The following is a 16976-nucleotide window of genomic DNA, read 5'->3' as shown; positions in this document are numbered from 1 at the left end:
ACTCAATAGATCATCTTTGGTCCAGCACAACTACCTCAGAGGAGCCTGACACAACAAGAGCTGGAACTCTGCCCTGACTACCACGCAAGAATCTCCTAGGCATCTGCAATACATATGTAAAATATTCTGCAACGGTGAGCAATTGCTTGCTCAACAGCACCACTATATGAATAACGAGTAAAATAGTTTAAAGTAAAGCAGTTATAGGAACAGAATTCATATCTTGCCAGGAACGTGTAAAACAAGTATAAACTGGATATCAAATCTAGCATGCTCTGTAAAATAATATCATTAGTAGTGTGATATGCATAAATACCAGAGAATAATTCTAGCATGCCATTTTCATTTCCAAATCCGCTATATCAACTACTCATGCCCTTACGGGAATCACAAAACCCAATCAGATACGTAGCGGATATGTGAAGACAGCTGATCAGGCTATCAACACCAGATGGCTCCAACAGCCATCTAATTTATATGTTCCGGAACTCAGAGACTAGCTAGGTCTCTGACCTGCTGGACTAATCGGTTATACAGTGCGCACAACCGAATTAGCCTCATACGCCACCTCAATAGGCTCACTCTGGCCCCAACGTATCCCATATCTGATCATTTTATCCAGTTTTCAAAATCACTTTTACCTATCTCTTTTTCAAAATCAATTCTGTCACACCACACTATTCGAATCCTCTTTTCATTTAAAGCACGTTTAGAGATAGGTGTTTTCAGAAGTTACTTTTCCCCAAAACATAATTTAAAACAACATTTCAAATACGGGGGATACGTAACATAAAACATTCCTGTTCCATTACGAAAGTAAAACATTTAGCTATTCATATGCACTGCACCGTAAAAGAATGGTCAGGGGTACTTGCCTTGCAGAGCTTTACGACTATCACTGACTGATTTTGATAGACTTGAACGTTCGGGCTCTCATGGAAAAATGATTATCTCACTAGAAGACATCCCTGCTTCGCAGCAATCTATCTCAAGATAGTATCCGGGACTCTCAGGGTTCTTCGCTTGGGAACCTCGAGGCACTTGCCGACTGATCACTAGATTATCTTAATTCAATATCAATTCCTGAGTCCTTCGACCAGAACCTACAGAGCCGAAATACCCTACGTTAGACGTCTAGGATGCTCGACATATCCTCGACACTAATTCTACCCAACGATATTCAAACCCGACTCGTAATTATATACATTATTACAACACAATAACACATCCAACAATTAGGGTTCACGTTCTCGAGAAATCGGTTTGGTGTTCATTTTCAGAAAATACGTATACTCATCATTTTACGAAATTAGGGTTACTGGGTTTTGACAGAACATTCACCACATCATATAATCACGTTCTGCACAAAATATATGTGTAGACTTATTTACACTCATTCGACATTCCGATAATTAGAGGGTATGTCCCGAATTTCCGAATTTAATTTCCAAAAATTCGGACATCACCTCCTCTGTTTATCGGCCTAGCCGTCGAACAATTCGACGTCAAACCAATTCTCAAAAACTGTAACGACAACCCAATCACAATCCAATTGCACAAATCCCAATCACCAATTCATACCAGTAATATCATTCGAAGTCTACAAATTCCCAAAGTTCAAATTAATTATATTTACTAATTATTATTCGTATTTTATATTTTGAAATATTAGGACTCAGAATTATATAATCACGATCCACCGTCCGCTCATCGAAATTCATCGCGGACGGCAGTAAAATCCGCGGGTACCCGATTAATTCGGGTTTCCAACACGAACTCCACCGATTAATAAAAATTTCTGCACGAGAATATTTTATTTCACGAAATCCAATCAAACAAATTTCCTGCAAATAATAATTAAGTTTATTAACAAAAAAGAAAACAACAGCACACGCGCCTCCCTACGCGCACAACACATACACAATCAAAACAGCAAAACGCAACCGGAAATCGGACAAGGGAAAATGCAGGCGACAATCAAAACAAGACCAACACAACACAATGACACGCATACACATGTAAACACATATATATACATAGGTAACAGTAACAGAGCACGAATAGAGAAGCCCAAGGCCGGCCGGAAACTCCGACGGCGGCTTACCGGAGCACGAAGCGAGCATCACCAGGACACAGGGGGTGAAAATATTGAGGAATCGAGAGATTAAGGAAGGGAGATTTACAGGGATATTCAAGAGAGGACAGAGAGATGAATCGAGAGAGATGAGATCGAAATCGAGAGAGAGCAGAGAGGAGAGATTGATGTTGTTTTTGTTTTTAATAACAAAAATGCAGTTGAATTGCCACAACAGGGAAGCAAAACACGTGTCCCCTTAAACTATAACAAATTGACACGTATATAATAGGATAATCACGAAAGTTCTAGCCTCGATTTTCTCCGATATTTGATTTTTTTAACAAATAATTTGCGGGCGATAAAATTCCGAAAATTTACCACACGAGTTTTCAAATTTTATAAATATCCCGGAGTTAATAAGGCATGAATTTCGTAAATTTTTGGATAATTTTGAAACACAACTTATACCCGTATTTAACAATTAAGGCACTGAGCTGCACTTAAAACAAATTCAGAAAATCACGGAAACAGTCTTAAAGCGTTATAAATATCCCGAAGTTTATAAAAACATAAATTCTGTAATTTTAAAACAATTTCTAAAACTCAATTTATACCCCCTTTTAACAAATAAACGATTCAACGTGTGGGTGAAAATAATCCCGAAAATTCCCAAAATAATTTTAAAATTCCTGAAATATTTCAAACCTAAATAAATATGAGTTTCATAATTTTTGAAGAATTCAGGAATTAAATACAGATTTTACAAATAAATGCAATCAGAAAATCATACAGGGTTAAGTAATTGATGAAATATTGATTTCTAAATTTTATAAAATCCCAAAAATAAATATTGAAATTATAAAGCCATAAGAACAATTTTAGAGACATTTCAAATATTTATGCAAATAAATTTGCACTAAATTCACTTTTAAAAGTGAAAACAATTCAATACAACTCAACAGTTAATTACGTAAATAACCCGGTACACCCTAATTCACACAGAGATCATAATAAATCAACACATAGCGATCGAAACCAATGCACATATTTCATTTAACTATTTATTTAATAATTACACTTTTAAATAATATAAAAGTGTACGAGTCATTATATCCCCCCCTTAAAAAGATTCTGTCCTCATAATCTGACTTAACTAAACAAATGGGGATATTTGTCAAGCATATCTGACTCTAACTTCCAGGTAGACTCTTCTACTCGTGGATCTATTCAACGCATACTTATTAGGGATATAAACTCCTTCCTATGGACTCGCTTTCAACGATCCAGGATTAGGATCGATCATTCTACGCAGAATAAATTTGGATAAGAGCCCATTGGCGCCTAATCAAGGACTTGGTTCAATAAGATATATATTGCCTTAACATTGATATGTGGAACACATTGTATACACTTTGCAACTGCGGTGATAACATCAACTCATAGACAACTTTGCCTATATTGATTTATACTTCTAACGGTTCACTATATTTAGGACTCTACTTGTCCTTTCTATTTCACTTAACCAATCTCTTTCCAAAATGAATCGTTTACCCGCACCAACGATCCTAATTCTATATCCATATTCTTTCAATGCAATTCCGTTTTCTTTCTTTACCTATCCCGAGTTGTTTCAACTCTTTTACGAATCAACACCACTACACTCTTGATGTACTGAATTAGCTCAGGACTTAACAATATCTCTATTTTCACTTTCTCTCAATAGAGTGAGGATCCACGCTTATGTCCATACCAGGCTTCACAAGGTAGCATTCTCTTATCAATATGATAACTATTAGCATAGAATACTCAATCTTTAGTAGATGATTATCGCGGTTCACTTTTTAAACCTATCATATATATACTCTCCACACATCTTATATTGTCTAAATCATCTTCTCACTTTAACCCTCTGTCTAAGGGTGATAGGTAATACTGATTTTCAATTTAATTTCCAACATCCGATCACTTCTTACCCATTTCCATCAGTTAAGGCTGGGAAAATAATCTTATATACTAACTTCTCATTACATTCAGATACTCAACTTCAATTTCCACAGTTTCCAATTCCTTTACTGATTTTTTGGCAATCTTAACCATATTTAATTATTTTTCTCTGCACGAGGCATAAACTACTACACTGACTTTACTTAGATGGTGGTTAGCGAAATACTCCAAATCTTTTGTTATCTTCAACCAAAAATTCATATTTTAAAACTTAGCGTATAATGGTTTCCCTTCTAATCTTCGTAGGGAAATCCTTGGGCGTTCTACACAGACCTTCTTAATCCTTAGATAGCTGAGGATGTTATCAATAAATACAATTTACTTATCCAAGTACTCCTTATACACCATGTTCCTTGATTACTTATAGATAACTAATGTACTTATTACTCCACATAATACCACCAGAGATTACAATGCTCATAACTCATTCTGATCGCAATCTTTGACATGCCCTCAGGCTGTATCTTAAGTCAATCCCATAGAAATCACACACTCCTTGAATTAGGTCACATAAATAACCAATTCTTTATAGAGGTTACCTATTCTTATTTATCATTTTGTTAAACTCCCGATAATCAGTACACAATCTCCTACTCTCATTCCTCATTCCAGCAACTTCACTAGTGCATCTCAGGGTTCTCTATCTAGTATACTTACTTCCCTTCCAATCACTTTCACAATCATCACACTAGTTATTTCGTTCCACTGACCTCTAGAGACTCCAGGGCATTTATTTATTACTCCAACTTTCTCTTCTTCATATCCTTACACATGGTGGATCTACCTTATATTCTTAGCTTATTACTCATTTCCCATCATGATTAGAAGAACTTCTTATGTTGCTCCTTACTGCAGGACAACCAACTCGATCCTGAAATCGCATCGAACTCTTCTAGCTCGAAGGGTGTCAGATCAACTGCAACTACGTCCAACTTCTAAACCCTTGTGATGTAGTATCTTGAATAACCGTTCTACAACTCCTTGCAACATGCCCACTTTCTCCAAAATTGTAATACAAAACTCCTGGGTTACCTTCCGAGGCATAATGACCCTTATATCCATACTTGAAACATTGCACATTCTTTTTGCATGCACCACTGCGTCTCCTATCACAAGACTTGCAATCCACTGCTCACTTGACTGACTGGGCTGGAGTGGGGGCAACTGAAGTAGCACTAGATCTATCTTGAAATAAACTCTATTTTCCGGAATCTCTTACCCCTATTCCGGCCAAAACAATTTTCAAATCCCTGAGTGGATTCTTCTTGGTTTGCTTTATCCTTAACACCTTCCAACTTCCTTTTCTTATCGCTGTCATCCCTAACAGTCAACTTCTGCTCACCTTCCATTACCAGGGCGGCCTGAACCATAGAGGAGTATGTCTTGAGTTGCAATGCCACAACTCCTCTGCGAATTTCAGGCTTCCACCCTTGTTGGAAGCTCCTTGCCTTCTGAATCTCCACACTTACATACTCAGGAACTAATCGGGCCAATTCTGTAAACTTGGCCTCATACTCCAACATACTTCTTTCACCTTATTTCAGTTCTAGAATCTCGATTTTCATTTGACTCCACAGACAATCTGGAAAATACACTTTCAAAAACAACTCAGTAAACCTAGCCCATGAAACAAGGCCTTCTCCTTCTAACACTCAGGTTGACTCCCACCAATAATTCACTTCATTTTTCAAGAAATAACTTACATAATCGGTCTTACGGTTATCACTTACTTGCACGAGGGTGAAAACTTCTTCCATTTCTTCTAACCATGCTCCATCAGCTACCAGATTCGGTTCACCTTTAAACTTAGAAGGATTAACATTCTGGAAAGATTCAAAATAAACACTTGGGTTCACTCCTTGCTGTTGCTGCTGCAACAGTAGTTACCGCTGCTGAACCTGCTAGATTAACTGCAACTGTTGTTGCTACTGCTGGCGTAACAAATCTAGAATTTCATTTATAGTTGGATCCTCCATAACACCACTACTTTCTTTAGACTGGGTAGCTTTCTTGGGTGACATTTTCCTGAAATATATAAATGAGTAATTCAAAATATAACAAAATGTTTGATAGAAGGTATCACCGTTTAAATGGTGCACCTATATCAGGAAAATGCTACCCAATCATAGTACCCAAGTCCTTAATATCGGGGTCCACTTATAAAAGAAATCTAGATTAACAGCACTAGCAATCACATCAACAATGACAGTAGCAGAATCAACAATAGTTCAAGAAAACTAGAATATTGAACACCATAGCATAGATCCTTAATACCACAGCAACTGACCACTTTCCGCCACTACTCTATTACCACATTAACCCCAATCTGGTATACAATGAAACTTGGCCAGCTATAACAGCCACCAATTACACAGAGCCAACTAGTAATTCAAGTCATGCTTAAGGAATGCTAGACTTCTCTAGGCACCATGGTCCAAATTTCAACCAACCATTCCTCCGGGGATAATTTCTTATCACCCTCAAGTGATTCATCAATCACTGAATTACTCTTCCTTCTCAGGGCGACTTCTGATCTCCTACCATTAACCTATCTTCCACAAATTTAAATTTTCTAAAGCCGCAACCTTCAATATCGAATCATAAATCCTCTCTACTATTATCATTTCTGGGATAGCTAGCAATCCAATGTACATCTTATATTTCTTCCAGACAGTCAACTCTCAACTACTTTCGATGACCAGGACTGTCTAATCACAAAAGCTACTGACAATCCACTGCCTCGGGACTTCAAATAAAATTTCAAAGTCGATGAATCAATAATACGGGAAGGACAGGAGAAGAAAACATAGGTATGACTGAGAGCAACCATACAAGTACATAAGATGGCCAGTCTTAGTACCATACAGTCACAACACATAACTTGGTGGCGTCCCACCAGACCCTTTTGTCATGTAGACAAATGGTCAATTCATATGCATTGTTTGTCCCAATCAACCGATAAAATCAACGAAACAAGAAACAATGTTTAGGCAAGAAATTCACAAATAGAAAAGAAAGAATCTAATTTGTAAGGAGATCAACAGAACCCTAAGTAGCTTACTTCGGGTTCACAACCTTCTTACAGGAAAATAAGCAACTTATAGAATATGAAACAATTACTCTGGAAGCAAAATATATCTCAAGGAAGGAAATGAAAAAGTTCAAAGATATCACCTCCCATTCTAATCCACCTTCACTACCAAACTTAGTCGTCATAGCAGCCCCTGACTATCCGAACTCACCAAGGTCACACAATCGGGCCAATAACATTGTTTGAGATAGAGAAGATAATATTTAAGAATAACGGGGGTGTCTTCTCGGCTGGCACAACAAGGGCCCGCTCAACGCTGAATCCTCGCAACCAGACTCGTGTTCTTGAGGGACAACTATAAATCTCTATTGGACATTACTAATAATACCTATGTGAAGGAAACATACTCTAGGTTAGGGCAGTTCTAGTCAATCCTCAATAAACATCAAGGTTACACTTCTGAAACCTTTGACTAAACTCATAGACTCACTCCTCTGATTGAGTTGCTGACTCACATCTATCTACAAACCTTTCTTCACTCTTTTGACTCTACCCCTAACCTAAATCAGGGACTCAAACCTGTAGCTCTGATACCAACTGAGACGGCCACAACCCTGGGTCAGGAGTTCACGTCACCAGCAACAATAATAAATATAATCCAAAGCATTAATTATACATAACCACGACCCCTTTTACCAAGACCTTGTCCAAGTTCAAGTATGATTTAGGTTACAACTAGCACAACCCCACTTACAACAATCATCCTGACGCAACTAACTTAATACAACAACTCAATAGACCATCTTTGGTCCAGCACAACTACCTCAGAGGAGCCTGACACGACAAGAGCTGGAACTCTGCCCTGACTACCACGCAAGAATCTCCTAGGCATCTGCAATACATATGTAAAATATTCTGCAAGGGTGAGCAATTGCTTGCTCAACATCACCACTATATGAATAACGAGTAAAATAGTTTAAAGTAAAGCAGTTATAGGAACATAATTCATATCTTTCCAGGAACATGTAAAACAAGTATAAACTGGATATCAAATCTAGCATGCTCTGTAAAATAATATCATCAGTAGTGTGCTGTGCATAAATACCAGAGAATAATTCTAGCATGCCATTTTCATTTCCAAATCCGCTATATCAACTACTCATGCCCTTACGGGAATCACAAAACCCAATCAGATACGTAGCGGATATGTGAAGACAGCTGATCAGGCTATCAACAACAGACGGCTCCAACAGCCATCTAATTTATATGTTCCGGAACTCAGAGACTAGCTAGGTCTCTGACCTGCTGGACTAATCGGTTATACAGTGCGTGCAACCGAATTAGCCTCCTACACCACCTCAATAGGCCCACTCTGGCCCCAACATATCGCATATCTGATCATTTTATCCAGTTTTGAAAATCACTTTTACCTATCTCTTTTTCAAAATCAATTATGTAACAACACACTATCCAAATCCTCTTTTCATTTAAAGCACGTTTTAGAGATAGGTATTTTCAGAAGTTACTTTCCCCCAAAACATAATTTAAAACAACATTTCAAATACGGGGGATACGTAACTTAAAACATTCCTGTTCCATTACGAAAGTAAAACATTTAGCTATTCATATGCACTGCACCATAAAAGAATGGTCAGGGGTACTTGCCTTGCAGAGCTTTACGACTATCACTGACTGATTTTGATAGACTTGAACGTTCGGGCTCTCATGGAAAAATGACTGTCTCACTAGAAGACATCCTGCTTCGCAGCAATCTATCTCAAGATAGTATCCAAGACTCTCAGGGTTCTTCGCTTGGGAACCTCGAGGCACTTGCCGACTGATCACTAGATTATCTTAATTCGATATTAATTCCTGAGTCCTTCGACCAGAACCTACAGAGGCGAAATATCCTACGTTAGACGTCTAGGCCGATAAATAGAGGAGGTGTTGTTCAAATTTTTGAAAATTAAATTCGGAAATTCGGGACATACCTTGTAATTATCGGAACGTCGAATGAGTGTAAATAAGTCTACACATATATTTTGTGTGGAATGTGATTATATGTTGTGGTGAATGTTCTGTCAAAATCCAGTAACCCTAATTTCGTAATATGATGAGTATACATATTTTCTGAAAATGAACACCAAACCGATTTCTCGAGAACGTGAACCCTAATTGTTGGATGTGTTATTGTATTAAGGGACACTTGCCTTATCAATTCGCTTTTACTTTACTCACACTTGTCAAATGGTTCCAACTCACTGACCACTTGCTTTCCCTTTCTACATCTTGCTTCCTCTGTTAGACATCACATATACTCATCAACACTACTTTTCATCTCTTTCTATTCGATACAAGCTTCTATCTACCCTTCGTTTCACCCAAATCCGACGTACGGATTGAAATTTACAATAAAAACAGTCAAACAACACACATGCAATCATATTATACAGCAATCAGATCACATATAGCACACAGCACGTAAGATATTTGATTAAAGTAATTTTTCAAAGAAGATTCGGGGTCTAAATGATTTTCCAAGTATTAAATATGAATTTTTGAACATTTTTTGGAATTAAAACGGGACTCCGAATCATTTTATAATTAAATTATAGGGTTCACGCACCCGAATTTGACTTTAAAATAATTTTATAACAATAATTGACCCTTTAAAATAATTTAAAATAATATTTTAAAGTTCGAAACTATTTTTCAGGATTTTTAAATCAATTTTAAATAATTAAATCAAATAATTAAATTAATTAAAATTAATTAATAATTAATTAAATTAATCAATCAATTAATATTAATATAATTGATTAATTAAAATAATTAAAAACTAATCAAAACTAATTTATAAAATAAATCAGATTTATTTTTGAATAAATAATTAAATAAATGTTTTTCTGATTTTTAAAATAATCAAAATATCATTTTAAATAAAATTAAAAAGAAATCCAATTTCTGTCAGTTTTTAAAATCCCAAGGACTAATTTGCAAAGTTGAACAAACCAGGGGGGTCAAATGGCATTTCTGCCATCTTCCCCGCCCTACGCTGGCGGTCGCCATTGTCGGCGACCCCGAGCTCGCCGGGAAAGCTTATTCGAACTCAGCAGCATGCCAGACTGTGCAGATTTGTAGTACATAACGAGGTGATCATTATTCCATAAACAAAATTATCATACCATGTCTGAAATGACCGGAAATTAGTGAACACTCGCCGGCGGCGAGTGTTTTCTAGAATCTGGCAAGGTCGATTACAACAATTAAGGAATCGTCTATTAATTCCAAACATACCAAACGATTTATTTTTCCACGATCTACTCATCCATGCAATCAATTTCATCTAATAACCCCTAACAAAGAAACTCCTAATTTTCAATCAAGAACATTCAAACACATAAACCCTAGTTCTTCAATTCGAGAATCAAACTAAATTTTCTATATGTTATTGAACTCTGTTTTTGACATATAATATACCAAAATGACCAGGAAGAAAAGATCTACATGATTATGCCATCAAATTATATTAAAAATATCAAGAACAAAAATTCATAATTTAATCCATAATTAATTCGAATTCAAACAATTAAATGAGAAAAGTATATTGATTCTTGCACAAAAACAGATGGTGGATTCAGAAAGAGCTTTTCGAGAGTTTCATTTTGATATATTGCACGCCCGAATCGGAGTTCGATAACGCCTTCGTTTGTACGATTGATTTTCAAGAATACGGTATTTTAATAGGGTTTTCAATGGTTTTCAGGGGTTTGTACTGTCTGATTATGATTTTACGCGTAAAATGAAATAAGAAAAGGGCTATTTATATTTACGGAATATTAGTACGTTCTGGATCGTGTTGGATCGATAAATACGTTCATTTTGGATAAATATGATCCTATTTTGGATAAGCACTATCATGTTTTGGATAAACACTATCCTGTTTTGGATAAGCACTATCCGGTTTCGGATAAGCATTATCCAATTTCGGATAATTATCAAAACCAGGCTTTTATAAAATGATTTTTATGAAGATAATGTTATCGAAAAGGGTTAGCGTATTGAAAATATTGTGCCGGGCCGCGCACGGGTCAAACCGTAATTCCGATCGAAAAAGTCAAAATATGGAAAATATCTGAAATTATCAGATTAGGTTAGGAAGGAATTTTCAGAAGAATTTCGAGTTGTAAAAACGTTGTTAGGTCACACAACATTGTAGAAGGGGGTTAAATACAGTGTAGAATACAATCAAATCGATTTCGAATACAAGTAACAATAAACAGATATATTCGATATAATAAACTCTGTTACAATGAAACTGTTCTCTCTCAGTGATGAACAAATATCACGAGAGCTGCTAGGTTACAATGTATGATCTTCTCGATAATGATAACACATATAGTGTAAACCTATGTCTGTGTTTATATAGTACACAGTTACAAGATAACTTCTAATTGATATGGAATATAATTTTGTCTCCTAAAATATATCAATCAGATATCTTATACAATTCTTTAAGTCATCTAACTCTTTCCATGCATATCTTCTTTTTGTATTAGTCTCGATCTTCTTTCCTGTAAATCAGCTTCCTTCCTTAACTGTTAGTCCTCCAGTACTTAAGTTCTGATATCCATCTTCTGATATTATCTTCTGATAATCTAAGTCCTGATATCCTTAAGTCCTGACTTCCAGTAAGTACTGATTCCAATAAGTACTGATATTTCCTGTTTGTTAAGATCTGAAAACTAAACATGAAACATATTAGACATGACATCTCAAATATATCTAACAATCTCCCCCAACTTGTAAATTATGCAAAATATACAAGTTAATAGATTTGATGATGTCAAAAACATTTAAGTTCAAATTCAATAAGAGTTTACTAAGACTATTAACTACAACTTACAGTCCTTTTAGCTTTACCAACTTCACTGGATCAATCTGAATCTATAATGATTCTTAACAATATCTCTTACCAGCTTGTCTTCAGCTTTCCTCAGAATTTCAACTAATGGTGCTTTGACCTGCATCAGTTCTTCATCTTTACTATCACTAATCTGATAAATGGTTGTTCTGAGAGCTTGAATTGATGTTCTTTCAAGACCATCACCAATCTGATAACTTTAGGATGTGAAGAGTTTTTCATTATAACATAAGCATCTTCCTTTCAGAATAACTTCCACCTTAGCAGAATTCTTCAGCATAGGAATTTCTCTTCCATCATCTTCAGTAATCATTGGTATATACTGAGAAATCTTTGTACCAGAGATTCTAAATAGATCTCTTATAGCCTTCAAAATGTATTCTGACCATCTTCTTGTAACATCAGATTTTACTTTCAGAAGATAGTGAATATGTTGAAGTTCTTTGACAGACTTCTTTAGCACATCAATATCAGCTAGTCTGTAAGTTAATCCATCATAGAGAAATAAAATCAATTTCTCCTTTAGATTTTCCTTATCATGAGCATCTATCACGATTTGAGTAGACAACACCTTGTCAAGGTGCTTTTGTTTGATTTGTTCATATGGTTTGTCTGTCAACATGAAAGGATCTCTTAGAGTAACTTCTACTCATGTTTGTATTTTCTCTTCATCAGAACCTAATCCAGCTTTATCTCTAGGTTGCTTGGATCTCAATACAAATGTTGCGAGTTGATTCATCAAGAGATTGGATTTTGGTTCAACTGGAGTAGCTTTCTTCCATAACAGCTTCTTCTTATCAGCAGTTGTCATCTTTTCCAAATTAACTTGATCGGAATTTGCTGTTTCTTCTGTATCTTGTTGTTCTTCATTCTGAACAACTTGAGCAGTGTTAGAGGTTGTTTTAGATTCTTCAATTACCTTTCTTATCTTTAGAATTTGAACAGTTTCATCTTCTATCAAATCATCATCATGCACTGTAGTTCGATAGACTGGAATGGAAGAACTTATCTTTTTCTCAATCTTTAAAGGTTCACCAACCTTTTTTTTCCTTTTGACTTATGATCAATTTCAGTTTGTGATCTATTCTTGAACTTTGAAGTCTCAGAATTTGACTTTTCCCTGATCACAATACCTTTTTCCTTAGTCCTTGAAGGTTTCTTTGTATCAGAAGCTTTAGACTTAAGATTTGTCTACTCAGCTGCAAATCTAGCTTCTTCCTCCTTAAGAGATTCCAAATCCATTCCTGGATTTTGTTTCAGAAATAATCTTCTAGCTATCTCCTCATCAAGTGTCTGAATTGTAGGATTTTTGTAATAAACAGTAGTCTGCTTCCCCTTTAGCTTCAGAGTTTGTAAAAACTTCTGAGAATATTTAGATCCTGACAGAATCAGAATATCATAACTTGACATCAGACTTTGTTTATCAGAACTTGACTTCAGACTTTTAGCATTCACAGCATCAGAACTTGACTTGTTCTGTGTAGAAGATTTTCCTTGAACTTTTCCTTGACCTCTACTCTTATCAGAGTTTCCCTGGTCATCACCTTTATCATCCTTTTTCTTCAGTATTTTAGTAGGTGAGCATTTGGACTTAACTACCTTCTCCCCCTTTTTGGCATCATCAGGAAGTAAGAGAGAAAGAAGAAGTTCAACTGAAGATTGGATTTCTTCCAATTGAGCTTTCTGAGAATCTTGGTTAGACAGGACCTCATCAATTTGGGCCTGTTGCTTCTCTTGAATCTCCTCAATGGCTTCAATTTTCTCAAGAGTAGGTATAATATATCTATTCTTGTCAAGCTTAAGCTGTAGATCTAGCTTATCATCATGTTCCTTTAGTGTATCAACCTTCTCATGAGTAGAAGAATGTAGACCTTGAAGATTTTTGGTAGATAGAGCAGTGATCTTGAGTTGTGTCTTTAAATCATCATTTGTGAGCAACTCATCAGCTTTAGCAATATGCTCTGTCAGAATGTTAGAACTTGGAATGAAATTAGTGTCATTCCACTTCTTGCTCCACTCCACACCTCTGTGAGTATCCTCCCAAGGAATAGGTGCTTCCTTTTCAACAAATTTCTTCACCAATTCTTCCTTTCCTAGTATAGGAACTGGAGTCTCAGCAGAAACACTGTCTTCAAAACTTGAGGAAGACTTATTATGTTCTGACAGCACAACAGTGTGTGAACCAACTGGAGATTCAGGAACAGCTTCATTTAAATTCTAAACATCAGAATTTATCTCCAGAGCTGGTGTGGTTGATGTAGATGGTATCTCGGCATTTAAAATTGGAAAATGAGTTGAAAATTGCTGAGCTTCTGTAGATGGAGCTTCCAGATAAAGAACATTTGGCATATTCAAATTATGAATATCTATTTCAGAATTTTCAGTTTGTTCTTTAGCATCATCTATAGCTTTAATAGGTGAGACAGGAGGGGTTACAACTGTATCAGTAGCAGTGTCTTTGGCTTGAGCTGGAAGGGCTTCAATAACAATTGGTTCTTGTGAGATCAGAGATTCATGATCCCCTTCCTCAGCTTCTTCAGTATCTTCTGATGGAGCCTTAGCCAAATACCTCCTAGCCTTCAGTTTCTTCAATCTCCTTGCCAATAGAGGAGTTGCTTTAGTAGCTTCAGAACTTACAAATTTCTTCTTCAAAGTATCAGAACTTTGAGCTGCAGTTTCTTTCTGAGAAGTAACATTCTCAGCTCCAACTATCACAAGTTCTGATGCAAGAACCCGTGCTTCAATTGTTTCCTCAAAACAATAAAATTTATTATTAACCATAATTGTAATTAAAACATTCATCAAAGGATAAAGTTGAAAATAAATGAAGTAAAGATTAAGAAATTGCAATTAAAACATGCACAGTCACATAATTTGAGAAACAGAGACTAAATCTTGCAATTAAAGGAAATTTCATTAATATATCAAACGAGTACATTTCATGAAATTTATCGATTACATGCAAATATTACAAGATAGTCTTATTCTAAGATTCTTAACATCAACATCGTTAGTCTAAGAAGCCTGACAAAGCTGATGGTGAAGAGAAACGGATGGATGACATTTAATTCTTCTTCATACTTTCAACAAAGAGAACAACAAGACGAATGATTTTCTCCTGCTATTTAAGAATACGAAGATGAACTTCTCTTTGGAAAGACAACAGATCAATTTTAATGTTGTCTGGAAGTTGAATCCAGATGTCGAATGGAATGTTGTTGATAGAATATGAAGTTGGAATTCCATTTCTAAAAATGGTCACAGTGTCTGTGACATATCAGGAAAACCAACTAAAATGTGCCATTGTTTGAGAGAAATGAAAAGATGTAATTTTACTGATGAATGATCAGTCATTTAAATAGCCAATGGAATACCAAGGGACGCGAGGACTGTTTAACGATTAAGAGTAAAAATAATGATGCCTCGGCTCCCTAGACCGATGTGTAATAATAACAGTCAGTAAAAAGTTAAAGCAAGAGATAATGAGCACGTAAAATAAAAAATAATTACTGTGTACATGTAGTTTTTCAAGACAAACACGTTTATCACTAACCCATAATGATTAGGACTATTTTTATCTTACCCAAATATATTCTGATTTAAATATGACTGTTTCAGTTTTTACCACAAATAAGTCAAGTAAAGAATAATGCCACATAAGCATCAAGGATTCCATCAGGATTTAATATCAGAACTTAACTTATATCAGATTTTAATAGTCATCTGAATATGGCTTCTGAACTCAAAAAGTGAATATCTTTTTCTGTGATTCTTTATACAAATACTGACTTGTTTTCTTCAGAGTTTAATCATCAGAACTTCCATCAGAACTTGTCCTCAGAAATTATGCAAATGACACTTAACTGTTTGTCAAAAATAACTTAATCACCACAGTAATTTTCATCATTCATATGGAGTGAAAGTGTGTGAATTCAGCAGAATATCAGATAAAGATTAAAGTCTGATAAACTTCAGTACATCTTAGAAATAAGGCATAACTCAGAATAGTGCTTAAAATCTGTCATCAATCATGAAGTCTACTCAAGAACAAATTTATGCAAAAGTCCACTTCAATTGTTTGTGTTCATTTTATGCATTTTTTAAAATTCCTTGTTACAGTGGCTTCTCAGTGTAAGTGAGTCACGACTGCTTATCAGAATTTATGCTGTTGTCATAGTATTTCTCCAGTAATCAGAGAACGTGAAAAGTCACCAAGAAAATTTATTTGCTTTTCTAATGCATATTACTTAATACCAGCAATGCACTTGGGTGTTCCTTTCCACATATTTACTCTAGATCTCAAAAGAGTATCTGACTTTTATTTTCTTTTCTTTTCTTTTGATAAGTGAGGCTTATCAGCATTTAGTTCATTCTTAAGATTTACTGACATCAGAATCTAACAGATAAGAAGCACGAATCTAGTTTGTGACTTAGTAAACTTGGATTGAATAGTCACAGAACATTCAAAACACTATCAGAGTTTAAAGATCCACATCAGATAACAATCAGTATTTAATGAATTTCAATTAAAGAACATATTTCATGAAGATAAAACAATATATAAATACTAATCATAAAGTCTGATGCATGAGAATAAAAATTAAGTAGATTTAGAGAAAGAACTTGAAACCATTCCAAAATCATTTACCAGTCTTGTAAAAGTAGCTTCACATAGTGGTTTGGTGAAGATATCTGTTAGTTGTTGATCTGTTAGAATAAAATGTAATTCCACTATACCTTCCATCACATGTTCCCTTATGAAATGGTACCTACTGCTGATGTGCTTTTTCATTGAATGTTGAACTGGATTACCTGTCATAGCAATAGAACTTTGATTATCACAGTAAATAGGGATCTTAGAAAATTCTAACCCATAATCCAGTAACTGATTCTTCATCTAAAGAATCTGTGCACAACAGCTTCCTGCAGTAATATATTAT

The sequence above is a fragment of the Apium graveolens genome, chromosome 8, assembly GCF_009905375.1.
Source record: "Apium graveolens cultivar Ventura chromosome 8, ASM990537v1, whole genome shotgun sequence".
Lineage (NCBI taxonomy): Eukaryota > Viridiplantae > Streptophyta > Magnoliopsida > Apiales > Apiaceae > Apium > Apium graveolens.
Note: the sequence above shows the minus strand (reverse complement) of the source record.